Consider the following 19,529-nt stretch of genomic DNA (forward strand, 5'->3'; position numbering starts at 1 on the left):
TGCACTTACAAGAAAGGAGCTGGGGCAATGCCCGAATCAGAGCCTAAGTTAATTTGCAGTGAAGATATACCCACAGACATACAATACTTTGAAAGAGCTATAAATTTCGGAAAGTTGTGTCACAACTCTTCATCACACCAAAACTCCAATTGTAAGTCTTTGATGTTACATGCAGATGCACAGAAATCGGAAGTTGCAGCTTGTGAGCATACAGCTTTATTTCCAATTGTAATAGCATCAATGACATGAATCCATTTGAAAGTTTTAGTGCTAAAGGTGGTACAAAGACATCCTTCAAAAATTGGACCCCAGCTTCTTCTCCCCCAGCCTGTCCCTGCACTGCTGTAGCACTTCAGTCTAGACACTCACTACAGTGACGAGAGGGGTTCTCCCATGGCTGTAGTTAATCCACCTCCCTGAAAGGTAGAAAGGTTGACGGAAAAATGCTTCCATTGACTTAGCACTGTCAACACTGGTCAACTTAACTACCTGTTCAGCTGTTTTTCAAACCCCTGAACAATGTAGCTGGTCCATTCTAATTTTTTACTGTAGACTTGGCCTCATGTGCAGGGACCTATCTTTTCTATATGTCTGCAAAGTGCTAAGTGCACCTATGGCGAAATATAAGTAATTATTAGCGAAGGAAAATTTCCAATACTTATCAATCGCAGTAGGATTTTCATTATCTCTGTAAGCTACAATAAGTCACTAAAGGACACTCACACGCATGCTCTATTACAGGGGTGGGCAAACTACGGCCTGTGGGCTGTGTCCAGTCCATCAGAACTTTTACTCAGGCCCTCGAACTTCCCCCAGAAGTGGGGTCGGGGGTTTGCCCCACTCCAGGACTGCAACCAGGGAGCTGGGTCGGGGGCTTTCTGCACAGCTCCTGGAAACAGCGGCATGTCCCCACTCTGGCTCCTATGCGGAGGGGCAGCCAGGGGGCTCTGCACGCTGCCCCCACCCCAAGCGCTGCCCCTGCAGTTCCCATTGGCCAGGAACCATGGCTAATGGCAGCTGCAGGGGCAGTGTCTGCAGACAGAGCCGTGCGCAGAGCCACCTGGCCGGCACCATGCCTCCACGTAGAAGCTGGAGGGGAGCATGCTGCTGCTTCCGGTAGCTGCGGGGGCACTGCCTGTGGACAGGGCAGTGCGCAGAACCACCTGGCCATGCCTCTGCTTAGGAGCCAGAGGAGGGACATGCCACTGCTTCCAGGAGCTGTTTGAGGTAAGCGCCACCCGGAGCCTGCACCCCTGAGGCCGCCCCCACGACCTGCACTCCAAATCCCCTGCCCCCGCCCTGATCCCCGTCCCACCCTCCAAACCCCTTGGTCCCAGCCCAGAGCACCATCTTACACCCCAAACCCCTCATCCCCATCCCCATCCCAGAGCATTCACCCCAGCCAGAGCCCTCACCCCCCCACACCCCAACCCCCAATTTTGTGAGCATTCATGGCCCCCCATACAACTTCTATACCCAGATGTGATCCTCAGGCCAAAAAGTTTGCCCACCCCTGCTCTATTATATCACAACATGTTTTGCTCTCTCTTTGGGGTTCCACAGTCCATAAATATTTCCTTCCTGCAAGACCCACACTAAAATGCTGTCTTCACTGAGGCTTCAGATTTGTCCTTTTGTGGACCCTTAACACACCAAATGATTGTTAATGCTACATGGTATCCACCTGCATGTCTGTTTATGCCTTTTTCATAAAGGATGCATTGTCTGTTACAATGCTGGCGATAATGCTGAAATCAGTTCCCAATAAAATCTATTGCCTACAATGGAGATAATATCTGGCCCTTAATAATGACTTGTACCACAGGTGTGAATGAAAAAGGTTCTAGAAAGCTATTGTTTGCCCAAGGTGCACTAAGTTGACCAGCTGGAACCAAACTCAAGAACAGGTGCATTTGTGTTTTGTACTTTCATCTGTTAGAATGCAGATTGAGAATGAATTGTCTACAACAGAACTTAACAAACCAAATAATTCCAAGCAGGTTAACTTGTTTTAACTTGTAAGCACCAGTCCTGGCAAAAATCCATCACTCTGAACATTTTTAAAATACATATGTAAGTATGAACATGGTGTAAATTTCTCCATAGGTATGTTGGCTACAATAAGGGATTGCATAATCTCAAAAGGTGATAAAGCTATGATTGTGCAACCCACGTGCCTAATAGGGAGATATCTCTTTAAGAGACCCATTGGGAGGGAGGGAAGAGTGAGTTGTGTCTGTGTCATTGGTTTTTTGGGGTTTTTTCACTTTTATAACTTTATTGTGTTGAAAATCAGTTTAGTTTTCATCTACATTGACTGTCTGTAGACTTTTGAAAGTGGTGACTGGTACATAGGTAACCAGCATGTATAGTTTGTTCGGTGAATCTTCATCCTCATTACGTTTTCTGGATAAACGTACACGGATGCGGTAGGGAACTTTCCTCATCCCTTTGGCCCAGACTGCTTTGTTCAATCTGGTGTCAATGCGTACATCAGGAGTATCCATCTCTTTCATTGCAAATTTACGAATCTTCATGCGAAGCAGATTAAGCATTCCACATGCAGAAGCTTTTGGAATTGGGTGTGGTAGTTTGGGGTCTGCTCCAATAGGTTCCCTGTTGCTGGAGTCAGACTCCAGGAGGGCAAGCAGTCAGGGCAGCTGCTTTGCAGAAGGCCATGTTGGAGAAAAACACAGTTCTCACTCTCAGGTTGGGTGCAGCAAATCAGATACACTTGATTATCTCAAGCAATTGCACAGAGGGAGAGAGTGCAATAGGACACAGGGTTTCCCCCACCTAGGCAGGTCTCTCCCAGATAAACAAGTAGAGCAAGTATTTACACCTTTATTATAGACAATAATAAGCAACAACTGCAGATTGTTTAATACATATTCCTTCATGATCTCTTATCTTTCTTACCATTTCTCTTATAGTCAGCATTCTATTCTTATCTAATACAAGGTCACAACAGCCTCTTTCACAGTTCTTTTCCACTCACTTCGCACTATCCCCGCTTCTACAAATCTCGCGTTATTAAAGCTAGGGTTAGCCTGACTCCTGCTCATTTCAGAGGCCTGCATCCAAATTCCCTTTATCTACTTCCACACTCCCCCCTTTTGTGCTTCCAGCACAACTGTCAATTTTAAACTTCCATTTTCATTTCATTTTGTATTTCAAACTCTGCATCAAATACGTCAACCTGAGGGGTTTTAATTGGATACAATGACAATGCATGGTTAGTATGGACATGGAAAGTATTATTATTATTACGTCTTTTACAACAACAACAACATAACCCTAAACCAAATAACAGCAATACAAGCAATAACATGCCCACAATAATACTATAATGGGGTTGTTGCACAGTTTTAGTCACAAAACATCATACTTAGTACAGAAGGTAGACACTCCGTAAGCGGTACGAAAGGCATACTTTTCAACTTGATATATATTTTGAAGCATATGAAGTTACCCTTGTAACTCAGAAGTTCTGAATCTCTGGTAGGAGTGAAAGTAAATTTTGGAATCGATCAGGTATTAGGGTGGTCCAGTTAAAAGGTATCTGAAACCTAAGGGCTGATTGAAAAATTCTATCCGCAGGCCTGCAGCAGTGGTGAGATTAAAATGAATATCTTGTAATATGGTGGCCTCAACATGCACACAGCTATCATTAGCTTGGAAGAGTAGGTGTCCTATCAGGGTAGTTCCTTGTCCCATATCCTCCCAACAAACATTGTCATGAACAGTGACAACTTCCCCTGGCTTCAGTTTGCATACACACTGAAGTTGTGAGGGTTCAAACGGCCAGAATGTCCATTGACTCCCTCTCCAATGTCAGGTGTTATTCCAGAAGCACTAACTAAAAATCAATTAGGCATACCAGGTAGTCTAAGTTCCCAAATGTCTCGGTGAATTACCCAGTCCCACATGCATCCTCCTCACGGACCCTGCAGGATATGGTATGTGGGAGCTCACATCCCTCCAACCAGTCCATATGCTTGGAAGGAACACGGCGAACGTTTGCACCTCCACCCAGAAAATCTCGAAGTGTGTCTCCCTGGCCACAGATCAGATGATACTCCTGAAGTGTCTGTAAGGGCAGTAGGCCAGGCCTGATGCTCTAGATCACTCCGAATGGCCATCAGCTGCTCATTCAGGAAATCCTGGATTTCTGAGCAAGCCAGACCCCACTGCAATGCCTTCCCAGCCTCAGTGATATTCAGTACCATCTCTGTTAACAGCTTCTGGGTCATCGAACTAAGGGCGGAGATAACATGTAATTCACCCACTCCAGCCTGAACCTGGGTTAATTGTGCTCCAGTTATAAGGCCAGTGGTTTTTTCCAATTGTCCTAATTTCTCTTCATGTTCTAGGTTTCTATAAATATTCCAAATTGCTGTTGCACTATTGGCCCCATCCTATCGGGATCCAGCTAAGTCCCTCTTCTTTCTAAAGGAAACCCAGGCCCTTTGTTATGTTAACCTAATGGCAGCCCCTCTTGAGCAATTTGGATATGTAGAGGTAATCTGAAACTGGACACGGGCAGTGTGAATTTTATAGTCCCTAATGTAGCATTAATCACAGTCCATCAATATCCTACTACATCTCTTTCTGGTACAGTACTATACCACATCTGTTGGCTAAACACTTTCATATACTTCCGAGAGGCATTAGCATCAATGGCATAAGAGGGGGTATATTGCAATATGGCACAGGTTAAATTATTAGTTACTGGAATAATTTCAGTACAGGTAAAATTTCCAGCGACAGAACAAACTCTTTGGGTATATGTTTGGTTATTCACTAATTGGGTGACCAAATAACAATGAGGGCCTCTTTCATATAACATTTTACAGACTCCAGGAACGACCATCATATCTACTTCGCTATAGAACCCACTAATCTCAATTTCTGATTCTCGGGGTTCATCTGTAGTGATATCATATATTTCTATTTCAACTGATCCATTTGTTTTCCATTCAATTGTTCTCTCATATGAGCTATTCTGAACCTTTAAAAAATACATTTTCTGAACAACATTTCAATAAATTACGTAGATGTGAAGGTCTTGGCCAATAGGTTTCATTAGAATATACAGTATCATTTGTATTTGGGTAACTTACAGGAGTGGTTGCAAGGGTGGAAGGGATGGTGGGAGTAATGTTCGTGGCTGTAAGGCGTTTTTGGTGTTCATCATCCGGAAGACAATTAGGGAGGGCCGTGCATTCTGATGGTACTTGCCCATAAGCACAGATTCCAGCCCCTGAAATAAACCCACCCCACTACTTCACTCCACATTCCCAAGAATACATCCCGCAACTCCCACCCTGCCAAAGTACAATGCTCCGTCTTCACCAGCAAGGCCAATTCTCAATGTCTTTTGTAGCAGGAATCCTTGAATCTTGGTGGTTTCAGCAGAATGGGCGTTTCTTCTTCTCTCTTGAAACAGTTGTGGTTTTGCATTATACAGGGGAGAGGTTACTAGCACGTCATCCTGTAGTGCTTTGGTTTCTTTGGCTGAATGCAGGTTAGCTCTGTCAGTGGACAAAGGAGAGGTTACTAGCACTTCACCTTGTCCTTTCCCCTGCTGTCCAAAAGGAGGAAAGAAAAAACCCAGAAGGAGGGACAAGCTGATCAGTAGTCGAAGTGAAGTCATCTTGAGGTGGAGGGGTCTTTTTGCAGTAAGAAACATGGATCCAGGCAGTCAGTCCTTGGCACTTCACAGCGGTGTTGGTAGTTAGCAGGACTTAATAAGGGCCTTTCCAGCATGGGGCCAGAGTAGTCTTTAACTGATGGACCTTTATGGAGACCCAGTCACCTGGTTTTAACAAATAGCAGGTTTGCTCAGGATCCTTGGAGCAGGACTTCTTTCTCCTTTAAATACAGAGACCTAACACATTTCATTAATGTCTGGCAGTGTTTTGCAGATCTCACAGCTGCTTGGGCACATTCAAGCCCCCCTCTTTCTTGGCTGTCAGCCAAATCCTAGTGTCTTTGGGCAGGCCAGCGTCTTATCTTTGGACCGAGCCTGCCAGCTACAGTGTTGAATTAACTCGTCCTACGATCTTTTTCTTCTCCCCTTCTTGGCTTCTATTAACCTGCAAAGGAAACTTTCACTTTCTACTCACACACCTTTGTTCAAAAATGAACACTTATACATTGCCCATTATACAGCACTTTAGTCTTATTGTTCAATGTATGCCACATACACCCTTCTAGTAAAATGACTTTATCAGGGAGCTTTGGAGCAACAAGCCAGGACAAGCACACCCACTTTTGAGGAGTCCACTTGGTACAACCTCTGGTGTCCAATAGCTTTCCTCCCTCCCCAGCCCTCTGGCTAGAAATCTGAGGTAGCCAGAAGGATCCCATGTGTAATATGGGGAGTGGGTTAACCTTTCATGCCCTTGCTTCCAAAGACTGTTGGTGTGCAAATTTTAACAACAATGTTTTCAATTAAAAGATCTGGCCAATGAAATTTCTTTTTCTTACTTAAGCAAATGTATTAAACTTTAGTATATCACATTTTCCTGATATTATCCACTTTGTATTCCAAGTTGAATAAAACAAGTGTCTGCATTTTGATTTAACCCTTCTATTTAGTTTTAAACTAAACTGTCCTATGAAAAATTAAACACAGCAATTCTGGCCACAAGACAGAACATAGAACACAGAACATAGTTCCTATTGTGCCAGTAAATTCATGGTATGTTGAATTGCTTTTCAGCTGGCATCAGTTTTCTCTGATTTTCTGAAAGACAAAAAGAACATAGATCTGCCCCTTCTGGGCTGTCAGTCATTGCTTAAAATATTTCCTTTTTATACAAATACCCTTATTAATTGCAGACAAAATATAGGAATTACCCATATTTTCTTGTATTTGTTTCATAGGTAGCCCAGGTTTCAGTGGCTTCTACCTTATCAGTTAGGTAATTTACATTAAAACAGATGCTTTCCAGCTTGCTTTTGGATCCAAAGCTATCCACAGCTTAAAGATTATTACTTAAAAAGGACACAATTAACTTTACCAGACTTTTGATTGCCTTTTACTTTTAACTCCTGATGTCAAACACACAGCGATCTGAAGACACCACCTATTGTAGCCCTGTCATAAATATAAAGGGAAGGGTAAACCCCTTTAAAATCCCTCTTGGCCAGAGGAAAAAAAGTATTTGTTTGGTGGTGGTAGTGGCCAATCCAAGGACAAAGGGTGTAATATTTTGTACCTTGGGGAAGTCTTTGACCTAAGCTGGTAAAGATAAGCTTAGGAGGTTTTCATGCAGGTCCCCACATCTGTACCCTAGCGTTCAGAGTGGGGGAGGAACCTTGACAAGCCCCTTGGAGCCTAATAAGATATTAAGTAGCACTGTATAATTGCATTCCTTTGGAAAAGGGCCCATTTTTCTTCAAAATGGCTGCAAAGAAACCAAGAATTCTTTTTCTTTCTAGTATTTCACAAAGTTCAACTGCTTAATTCCCTCCAGCAACTACAGTGTTAACTTCTCACTTTCCTTTCTTAAATCACTTGCTTATCTCCCAAAACAACACCCAATCAACTCAGATTTTACCATTCCAAGTATTATTCCGGGATCTCTGGTCACTCGATTACGGACCTAAAAGTGGCAATTCTTCAACAAAAAAACTTCGAAAATAGACTCCAACGAGAGACTGCTGAATTGGAATTAATTTGCAAACTGGACACCATTAACTTAGGCTTGAATAAAGACTGGGAGTGGATGTGTCATTACACAAAGTAAAACTATTTCCCCATGTTTATTTTCCCCCGCTACTGTTCCTCACACGTTCTTGTCAGCTACTGGAAATGGTCCAACTTGATTGTCTCTTCAAAAGGTTTTTGTTTTGTTTTTTCTCTCCTGCTGGTAATAGCTCACCTTACCTGATCCTTTCGTTACAGTGTGTATGATAACACCCATTGTTTCATGTTCTCTGTGTATATAAAATCTCCCCACTGTATTTTCCACTGCATGCATCTGATGAAGTGAGCTGTAGCTCACGAAAGCTTATGCTTAAATAAATTTGTTAGTCTCTAAGGTGCCACAAGTACTCCTTTTCTTTTTCCGGGATTTAAGTTTCCCATTCCTGTAATTATTTACTCCTTTTCTTTCACTATGCCCTCCAAGTTTCCAAACCTGTTTTCCAATCTCTCTATCTGTTGCCTGCCCGCTTGGGCCCAATCCTGTTTTTCTCTGTGAACTGTCCCTTCCATGGGCACCAGCTTTGTCCCACTACCAATTTAACAAGTAGGGTGGGCTTCTTGACTAGCCCCCAGCCCTCCTGGTCTCTTCTCTTAAATATTCTCACTCACAAGGTGTCAAGGTTCCTCCCCCACTCTGAACTCTAGGGTACAGATGTGGGGACCTGCATGAAAAACCTCCTAAGCTTATCTTTACCAGCTTAGGTCAAAACTTCCCCAAGGTACAAAATATTCCACCCGTTGTCCTTGGACTGGCCGCTACCACCACCAAACTAATACTGGTTACTGGGGAAGAGCTGTTTGGACGCATCCTTCCCCCCAAAATACTTCCCAAAACCTTGCACCCCACTTCCTGGACAAGGTTTGGTAAAAAGCCTCACCAATTTGCCTAGGTGACTACAGACCCAGACCCTTGGATCTTAAGAACAATGAACAATCCTCCCAACACTTGCACCCCCCTTTCCTGGGAAATGTTGGATAAAAAGCCTCACCAATTTGCATAGGTGACCACAGACCCAATCCTTGGATCTGAGAACAATGAAAAAGCATTCAGTTTTCTTACAAGAAGACTTTTAATAAAAATAGAAGTAAATAGAAATAAAGAAATCCCCCCTGTAAAATCAGGATGGTAGATATCTTGCAGGGTAATTAGATTCAAAAACATAGAGAACCCCTCTAGGCAAAACCTTAAGTTACAAAAAAGATACACAGACAGAAATAGTTATTCTATTCAGCACAATTCTTTTCTCAGCCATTTAAAGAAATCATAACCTAACACATACCTAGCTAGATTACTTACTAAAAGTTCTAAGACTCCATTCTTGGTCTATCCCCGGTAAAGACCAGCATATAGACAGACACAGACCCTTTGTTTCTCTCCCTCCTCCCAGCTTTTGAAAGTATCTTGTCTCCTCATTGGTCATTTTGGTCAGGTGCCAGCGAGGTTACCTTTAGCTTCTTAACCCTTTACAGGTGAGAGGAGCTTTCCCCTGGCCAGGAAGGATTTCAAAGGGGTTTACCCTTCCCTTTATATTTCTGACACAAGGGCTACCCGAGTCCTCTGCCTTAAGGCTTGTCACCTGGACAGAATGCACGGCCAATTGGCGTTTTAACTATTTAATTTCCTCTTACGGCAGACACACTGCTGTTATGGCATATGCTGACCACAAATGGTTAAATTTTGACAAGTCTCTGAAGGACTGGTACTTGCTTAATCAGTGCTTTCTTTTCTGCCTGGAAGTCCTTCTTAAGGCTTACAACTTGTTCTGGGCATAGGTTTGAGTTTCTGCCCGGTTCATAATCTCTACTTTTAATTGCTCAATTCTAGCTGTCAGGTACACATCTCTTTCCTTATCCCCAACTCCTCTTTGTACCCCAGGCATGCTACGGTTAAGGTCATATGTGCCAAGGATTATATGCGTGGAGCGAGACTCCCCGAGTCCACCCCTCCACCAACCTGGCCTTCTACAACCAGGATTACATCCACTTGCACTCTATCACTGACTGGAGTGGAGAGAGGAATGCTAAACCCCTCTCTACTTCTCAGACCTACTGCGGCTGAGAGTGGGACTCACCTTTAATCATGCAATTCTTAACCTATAAAACCAACTGTGCCAAACAAAGCAAAAGTAAAATATCAAGGGCAAAAGAGAGATGGTGTGTACTCTGCAGGGTTCTCCCCCTCCTCAATTTTCCATTAAAACTGTGACAGATTTTTCATTACCAGTTTGCCTGTGCCTTAGTTGATCAGGCTAAGACCACAGAATCATAGGGCAGAGATGAAGAGAACACACCATGTGACTGAATTTAAAGCATTAATTAATAAAATAACAGTACTCAAGGGAAGAAAAACGTTAATGCTCAAACCCTGATCCTCTTTTATACTCACAAACACGCTTCCTGGGCTGGCCAGGCCCAGCGGGTAGGAGAGAGAGAGAGAGAGAGATGGATGGGAGGTTATCCTGTGCACAGATTGTCCAGAGATATACTGTAAAAATTTCCAACTTGCTTCCACTTTTGGGAGGTATTCCAGTCCAGGCCGGCTGCCTGTGGCTTCTTTAGCGTCCCCAAACCACATCGGCTCCAGGGTTGCAAAGGCAGACTGTTGGGTCTCACCAGGTGGCTAACCTTCGCAAATGTAATCTCAGTCCTGCAACTTATTTGCCTTTGTTTTACCTTTGTTTATATTTTCTTCACAGCCAGCTGGGGCTGAAAGCAGATTTTTTTTGTGCTTGGCATGGTCTGTGTCGATTCTTGACCTTGAACGCAAAGCAGCTCTCTTCTTATCTCTAGGCCAAGCTAACTTTTCAGATTAACCTGTTCCTTTCCCTCCTTGACTTCAGCCTTAATTAATTGGGAATATAAAGAAGCCAAGGGGTTAACAAAAAATAATTTGGGAGGCATCCGGATGCTTTACATTTCGTTTCAAAGCCTGTACTTCAGTTTTTAATTTTTCCTGGGAGTCCTTTACACTCCACACCCAAGACTCGTGGAGTCTCTTTGTGGCTTCCTCTGAGGTGTATGATTTTATTTAAATCGAAGGTACCTTCTAGTGGGAATTGTTTAGATGGATTATCACGCGTGTAAAGATTCCAATTTTCCAAATACCTGCAGGTCCTAGGACCATAATGTACGTACATGTGATATGCCGGGGTACCCTTAGGGGATATGGGGGAATATTTAGACTGTCCCTCACCCATTTTCTAGACACACAGCAGGGAGCTGATAAGCTAAGAATATCTCTTCTGCTCAAATCACTCACACAGGAAAATTTATCAAGGATGTCCACGACCTTCCTACACCTCCCTTCAGCAAAGAGTGTCGGCTAGTCTCAGAGAGACAGCGCCGCTTACTCTGATTGCTTCCAGTGAGATGGTCAGATCAGTCAGTGGCTCATAAGCGTGGGAGAAAGGGACAAAATGGATAGAGGCACACAACCCTAGACCCAGGCAGGCTGCTCGCTGGGCAAGGCCAGGCAGAGACAGCCCCCCCTAGTCAGGATCTTTTACTGATCCACTGAGGTGCAGTCCACCGGGCTTGCGTTAGAGACAGCCCCAGTCACGAGCCTTTGGCTTCGCAGGGTGCTCTGGGCGTCTTCCGGCGGCCCTCATTCACACACACACACACACACACACACGCACACACACACGCCTCTATTCCTGCGTACCACGATGCATCTTTACCTTATGTCCGGACTTAATACAACCTTTCCCTTATGTGAGGGGGTAACAACCCCTCAGTACCAGTACATTAATCTTATTGGGGATGGCAAAACTAAGTCCCCAGCACCACATCAAACTAACCTTATTGGGGGGGGCAAAATAGTTCCCCAGCACTGCTCTGTATCTGATCTTGCTGCACAATCAATAAGTTCGGATGGCGTAAGCCCAAAAGGGACAGGCGGCCTCACGGGCAGTCCTCCTCCGATACCCCAATAGAGATTTCAAAAGGTCTCTTACTCCTAATGTGACACCATGGGGTTCGAAGGAGAAGGTTTGCAGCAGCTGCCGTTGTCTCTGCAGGCATTGCCATCCCGGACCAGCCCCCAGATTGTCGGAGAAAAACACAGTTCTCACTCTCAGGTTGGGTGCAGCAAATCAGATACACTTGATTATCTCAAGCAATTGCACAGAGGGAGAGAGTGCAATAGGACACAGGGTTTCCCCCACCTAGGCAGGTCTCTCCCAGATAAACAATTAGAGCAAGTATTTATACCTTTATTATAGACAATAATAAGCAACAACTGCAGATTGTTTAATACATATTCCCTCATGATCTCTTATTTTTCTCACAGTTTCTCTTATAGTCAGCATTCTATTCTTATCTAATACAAGGTCACAACAGCCTCTTTCATAGTTCTTTTCCACTCGCTTCGCACTATCCCCGCTTCTACAAATCTCGCATTATTAAAGCTAGAGTTAGCCTGACTCCTGCTCATTTCAGAGGCCTGCATCCAAATTCCCTTTATCTACTTCCACAGCCATGTGCCCTGTATGAGTTGGGAGAAGCTGAACCCAGGAACGCAGGCTGTTATCCCTAACTTTGAAGCATTTTGCAGCAGGCTAGTGATATTGTTAACCCTGTAACAGGGAAGCATGGGCAATGCTAATTATAGCAAGGGGAAATTGGGAGGGGAAAAATAACTTATGTTTTAATTGTATGCGTTGAATGTTTTGATTTTAGCCAAACTGTTCTAGTTAAATTGTCTCAACTAGTCGGATTCACCAACTTTTCTTTAAATGTAGTAATGGGGAAAGAGTCGTTTCTATTTTGCTATTCTCAGTTTTGTATTTTCTTGTAACAGGGTTTTCTTTAAATCTATACACTTTAACTGAGTGATTGGTTAATCAGTTAGCTGACCGGCTAGCAGTGATTTCAGCAGAGGAAGAGTCTGCATAGATTCCAGCTGAAGATTCCTACAAGCAAGTGGAAGGAAGATGTTGTTTGAGACTCAGCAGACTGTATAGATTTGGTGATCAAAGACTCTAACTGAGACTTAGGTGAACTAAACCTAAGCTTTTGGGAACTTTCAGTTTCTTCTCATTGTATTTCTGTGGGGACTGGACTGTTCAGATTTTAATTTGTTCTCTTTATGTATAACTGTGAAGGTAATGTCTGTGGATTATAAAATAGCCAGGTCCTGCTGTAAAAATTATTCTTATTTCTTTATCATAAGATTTTATAAAATTATCTAATTAAATTCATTTCTTTAGTTCCTTTTGAGACTTGAATGTGGAGAGGTTGACCCTGTGCAATCCTTGCTGAAAATCCTTAGAGACTGAACTCTGGGTCTCCAGCTACTTTCTATGGGAGTTGGGGTTTGTTTTTTTAAGGCACTAGAGACAGGAAATGAAGTGAACTCTAGCCCACCCAAAGGTTACAATTGCATGACATCAGATGTGATTTTAATTGTTCCAGTCAAGTTAAGTAATTACATCCATGTTTTTTCACCATGCTATTTGCATCCTCCTTCTCTACCTCAGAGTCATGTACATTGATTTTTTTTTATGTCTGTCAATAGAACTATGACCCATCCTAGACTCAATACAGGCTGAAGAAATTTGCCTTCCTCCCCCACTCACTTGAATGGTGCCATTAGGATAATCTTTCAAGCAGCCCTGCAACTAGAAACTTAGCTGTCTTATATCTTCATTTTTAAAATGTAAATGTTTGATAAACTAAATTGCACAATACAAATACTTATTTAAAATAGTTTAACACAATTTTTATAAGATTTGACAACTTTTTATGTAATCAAAGCAGAGAGTTTTCTTCTAATAGAAATGTAGGAATTGCCATTCTAGATCAGAACAATGGTCCATTTAATCTAGTATCCTGTCTCTTACAGTGACCAGTACAAGATACTTCAGAAGAAGGTGCAAAAGACCTTGCACTGGACAATTACAAAAGATAGGTTTACGCTACTGCCATTTTACTTTCATTGCAAGGTGTCACAAGATAGAGGACTTTAAAAAAATTGTCATATACCAATTTCTGAAGCATGCCTCTGAAGCATGTTTTAAAATAAATCTTGATGCTATCCTAATTTTTTCTTTGCAGGTTCTTTGACTTTCCTATGTCAGGCTCTTTCAACCTCAGACTTTAACAATCATTATAAAAGGTGTTGAAAATATTTGGGAAATAGATCTTAAGGCTGACATCTCTCTAAATCAAGGGAATGACACTTGGTCCAAAACAAGAAAAGTATTTAATTTTTGTAGAAATAATCCAATCCTTTCCAATTTTATAGCCAAAGTTGGTAGCACTGCATATAGTTGAAGTTGCCTGATACTTTCAACTATAAGATCCCGTTTTCACTTGCTCATAGCTTTGCCAAACTTTAAGTGCTTGGGCTGAAAGTTTCCATGCTGGGTGTCTGCCATAGGCTGTTTTTTCATAGAATCATAGAATATCAAGGTTGGAAGGGACCCCAGAAGGTCATCTAGTCCAACCCCCTGATCGAAGCAGGACCAATTCCCAGTTAAATCATCCCAGCCAGGGCTTTGTCAAGCCTGACCTTAAAAACCTCTAAGGAAGGAGATTCTACCACCTCCCTAGGTAACGCATTCCAGTGTTTCACCACCCTCTTAGTGAAAAAGTTTTTCCTAATATCCAATCTAAACCTCCCCCACTGCAACTTGAGACCATTACTCCTCGTTCTGTCATCTGCTACCATTGAGAACAGTCTAGAGCCATCCTCTTTGGAACCCCCTTTCAGGTAGTTGAAAGCAGCTATCAAATCCCCCCTCATTCTTCTCTTCTGCAGGCTAAACAATCCCAGCTCCCTCAGCCTCTCCTCATAACTCATGTGTTCCAGACCCCTAATCATTTTTGTTGCCCTCCACTGGCTCTTTCCAATTTTTCCACATCCTTCTTGTAGTGTGGGGCCCAAAACTGGACACAGTACTCCAGATGAGGCCTCACCAATGTCGAATAGAGGGGAACAATCACGTCTCTCGATCTGCTGGCAATGACCCTACTTATACATCCCAAAATGCCATTGGCCTTCTTGGCAACAAGGGCACACTGTTGACTCATATCCAGCTTCTCGTCCACTGTAACCCCCAGGTCCTTTTCTGCAGAACTGCTGCCGAGCCATTCGGTCTCTAGTCTATAGCGGTGCATTGGATTCTTCCGTCCTAAGTGCAGGACCCTGCACTTATCCTTATTGAACCTCATCAGATTTCTTTTGGCCCAATCCTCCAATTTCTCTAGGTCCTTCTGTATCCTATCCCTCCCCTCCAGAGTATCTACCACTCCTCCCAGTTTAGTATCATCCGCAAATTTGCTGAGAGTGCAATCCACACCATCCTCCAGATCATTTATGAAGATATTGAACAAAACCGGCCCCAGGACCGACCCTTGGGGCACTCCACTTGATACCAGCTGCCAACTAGACATGGAGCCATTGATCACTACCCGTTGAGCCCGACAATCTAGCCAGCTTTCTACCCACCTTATAGTGCATTTTGTTTCGTTTAGCTTTGTTTTGTTTGTTTGGCATTTTCAGCTAACATGGGTCAGCTGTTTCCAAGAATGAAAATGGGGGGAAATACATTGTTTTGCCCATGTTAACAAAAATTATTACAACTGCCATGTTGAGAAGCTCTAGCACCTCAATGCTTTTGGAGCAGGGATTTGAAATGTGGCTGGATATAGGGGTGGTGGAGAGGGAAAAGAAATCACACTGGTGCCTTGGGAAAATTCACTCAAATTTGGGTAAATTATGAGTTTTTGAAAAGTCTCAGTTCACAAATGTTCAGTAGAGATCTGTGGAGTTGGGCAGCAAAATTCTTTGAGGATTTTTCTGTCTGCACTGAACATGCTCCATCCGAGGAATGCAGAGACTGAGCAGAACTTTCCCTGTAATTGCTTTTCTTCCAGTTCCTGAGGGCTACAGTGGCCTCAGGCACAGGAAGTGAGAGCAGGGAGACTGTCTTTCCTGTGCTGTCCATACTCCCTCTGCTGACACCAGCGTGGAGAGATGGAGGGTTGGATTTTCATTGTTGCCAATTCTTGCAATTTTATTGTAAATCTTTCAATATTTGCTATTTTTCTTAAAGCCCCAGCTCCTGGAGAGATGGGATTGGGTGAGAATCTCAGTTTTCATTTTTTTTATTTAAAAAAATAGTACATTTTTAGTCCTCATAGTTGTGGCAAAAAGCCTGAAATGAAAATATGATTCAAGTGTGCCCTAAACGCTCAAACGATAGGAGAAATAAAAACATTAAATGAATCTTATGATTTTAAAGCTAATATTTTGATTTTGGGGGGGTCTGACTTATGATTTTTGAACACTTGGTTGGAAATGCTGTTACTCCTACAGAAAAATATGTATATTTTACACAGCTATATTGATCACTTTTAAAATACAATGGGACATACTTTAAAATGTGACTTACGTTTGTCTAATAAAGCAGTTAGAGCCTGCATTTGTTGTGCATCTAAAAGTGGCATACTGAAACTCACACTGACTTCAGTGGAAGGAATGAAGGATTGGGCCCTTAATTGTACAATATTTGTAAAGCATTTTAAAGATGAAGTCATAAACATCAGGTATTCTTCTTGTAATAATAACCCAATTATTTGCATGACCATGTTTGGTTCATTCTACCAATTAAAAATTGTCAGTAAAAAGTCGCTGCAATTAAAACTTAGGAGATTTCAGAATATAATACTTATTCTTATATAGCACTTTTCACTGGTAGTGCTCAGAGGCCCAGATCCTCTAAGGTATTTAGGCATCTAATTCCCACTGAAATCAAGTGGGAATTAGGCAAATGTTATCCCCATTTTATAGATGAAGAAACAGGAGAACTGAGAGATAAAAAGACATGCCCAAGGTCAGTGGCAGAGTCAGGGACAGAACCAGGGCCAGTGCAACCACTAGGTGAGCTAGCTGGTTGCCTAGGGCACCAAGTGGTTGGGGGCGCCAAAAAGCGGTACCCTGGCTCGGCAGGGAGGAGCTGCCTTCTGGAGGCACCGGAGAGCCAGAGCATTGGCTTGCGGGGGCGGCGAGCCCCAGCCATGGGTGAGCTGGCGTGACTCAGGGGGCAGCAGCCCTGCAAAGGCGGTAGCGCAGCTAGCGGGGCACATCCGCACCCCCAGCCCCTCCTGCCTAGGCTGTGGCCCAGCACCCCTCCCGGGGGGGGGGCTCCTGCAGGCAGGAGCGGGGTCGGGGCAGGCAGGGAGCGGGGGGGGTGGATGGGTTGGGAGTTCTCGGGGGGACTGTCAGAGGGCGGGGGTGTGGAGAGGGGTTGGGGTAGGCAGGCAACAGGGAGCACAGGGGCCACCAGGGTGGGATGGGGAGGGGAGGGCTTGAGGGGGGGCTGTGCACCCTCCAGGAGACTTCAGGGGGTGGGGAGGGGGGAACCTGGCCTGGGGAGCAGCCCCTGGGCACAGCTGGCCCCTGGGCAGGCTGGCCCTGGAGGTCTATAAAGGCTCGTTGGGATTTGCCCCTCAATGAACCAATGTGCAGGGGAGGGGGGGCGCAAGGTGGAAGTTTCACCTAGGGCGCAAAATATCCTTGCACGGGCCCTGGACAGAACCCAGGATTCCTGACTTAGTCCAGTGCCCTATCCCTGGACCATGCTGACATGATGTATGAATTAATTTTTAAAAAGGCTAAATTTTTAGCCAAAAATTACAAACATAGGGATATACATAAGGAATATGTATTCCAGTCCCTGGGCTTTGTTCACTATTAACAATAATAAATAGATAATAAACTGAACCCCAAGGATACCCCTGACTACCTTTGCCATTCCAGTAGTCTCAGATAAACCAGATCCTCTGGGAAGCAACGGTGGTAAATCCCAACTTGAGCTGGACAGCCGTAACAAAGACAGCTTGACTTTTACAGGGCGAGGCAGCCCTGCTTCTATACTCAATTCTGTTTGGATGGCCCCTGTGCCTTCATATATCTGATTGCAACATTGAAGGGGGGAGGGAGGAGGGAAGGCAAGAGAGGGGGAAGCTAATTCATTAGAATTTTTAGTTTAATTCTGAAGCAGCTTTTTTAAGGTGTTTCAGAAACACAGTATGGATGTTAGGTACACTATAAACTTTTTATTGCTACTTGTTAGGGAGATTTTTCCAAACACCAGCTTGCAGCACACTGACTTTGACTTTTATAGCACAGCATCACGCCCTCGTGCAAGCATGTACAGTAGCTGATAATTGAATTTTGTGTGCATACAGACTGGTCAATCCTTTGTCTGCACCCAGATATTGTGTATGTGCTCCTTTTATGATTGGGATTAGTGATGATGAGCACAATTCGCTGTTTTGGGGGGGGAAGGTTCTGACAGGCTATAGGGAACATGAGTGCTTCTCCCAGTGAACAAGAGTATTTTAAAGTCTTCCTATGGGAATGGCTGTTCCATGTCATTGCAGAGTTGGGGTTGGTATACAGCAAATACTCTATTCTCTCCTCGCTCTTTTACTTGTCTTTACATTATAAATACTTCAGGACCCTGACCTAAAGCTGTACAAAGCCCTGACATTTACAGAACTGTATAAATGCTTACTACCAACATTAGTTTTCAGTGAAGGATTTGTCCATACCAAGTTGGAGGCTTTAAACATCAATTATTTTTACTGTAGCTCTGTTTTTGGATGTATGGGTTTTTGTTTTTTTTAATGAGAATGGTGTTTACTTTTCATACTTACATAACTCAAATTGCTGAAAAGAATTTGCTCAAATTTAAACCAACAAAGCACATTTAGGCAGACCTCAAGGATGGACATGGACAAGTTCAACCCCAAAAGGTGAATGTTATGAGCATGTAAGAACAGGGGTTTAAATGAAAACTATTCTGCCATTTTATCTTTAGCAGGCAAATACACATATGTTTAATGGGACTACTCACAGTGTATAAAGTTAAAGGTGTGCTTAAGTCTTTGCAGGCCTGGAGCCATATATTGTATTTCAGATACCTGTACAGTGATCATCTGTAAACTGTTAAAACTTAAACAAGTAACTTTTAAAAAGGGCTTCTTATGGGAGAGGGAAGCAAAAGTGGAAGAGGAGAACCTGACATCACACAAATGTGACTCAAGGACATTTTAAAATGCATGCAGTGATATGTAAGAGGTGTCTGTCTACACCAGCTAGCAGGTGTTCTCTTTTATGTTCTCCTCATAGATGTAGCTTGTAATAAAACTTTGTGTACACACACATACTTTCTGTTTTAAAGTTTCATGGTTTATATTCACCCCCTCAACATTTACATTTTTCCATGAAAAATCCTCTTTAATCTTCTTTGCTTAACTAAATCCTTGCCTATTTTTAAGTATATTAAAACACCTGTGTCACAGAGGCAGGTGTATTATCCACCTTCTGCAGCTGGAGAAACTGAGGCGGCAGCAGCAGCAGCCACCCCTGATTCCCCCTCTACCTAGTCTGCCCCTCACCACCCTTCTTCCCGCCCCACCCCATGTGACTGGGGACTGGTTTTTCCTTTTGAGAAGAGGGATTTAGTGGGGATCCCTGGCGTGAAAAGGCTCAGCCATGGGCTTGTCGCAACGTTGCAATCAGCGGGACGTTTCCAGCCCCTGAGCCTCGCATTACCCCGCTCAGCATTTCAGGCCGGTGGCCACGGCAGGGACCCTTTCTGCTGAGGGCTCAGCTGCCCCCCCCCCGCCAACCTTTCCTGGAGTAGGTGAGACCGTCCACGCTCCACGCCGCCCGGCTGCCTCCCGCAGAGCCTCGAGCTCCGCCGGGGCTGGTGAGGGCGGGAGAGGGGGAAACAGACCCGACCCCTTCTCACCGCCCCCCTCCATGGGCGGGCCCCGGGGACCAGACTGGATGGCT

The 19,529-nt window shown here is 43.8% G+C and overlaps 1 long non-coding RNA gene across 1 annotated transcript; it reads right to left on the reverse strand.

Annotated features, from left to right (window-relative positions):
• Nucleotides 1-2,830: 2,830 nt before the first annotated feature.
• LOC142070600 (uncharacterized) lies at nt 2,831-19,426 on the reverse strand. Its single transcript, XR_012666471.1, has 3 exons — nt 19,364-19,426; nt 10,104-10,558; nt 2,831-6,098 (listed from the first exon to the last, which is right to left on the reverse strand). It is a non-coding gene; the product is annotated as an uncharacterized LOC142070600 (long non-coding RNA).
• Between the last annotated feature and the right edge of the window lie 103 nt (nt 19,427-19,529).

Source organism: Caretta caretta, chromosome 1 (genome assembly GCF_965140235.1).
Source record: "Caretta caretta isolate rCarCar2 chromosome 1, rCarCar1.hap1, whole genome shotgun sequence".
Lineage (NCBI taxonomy): Eukaryota > Metazoa > Chordata > Testudines > Cheloniidae > Caretta > Caretta caretta.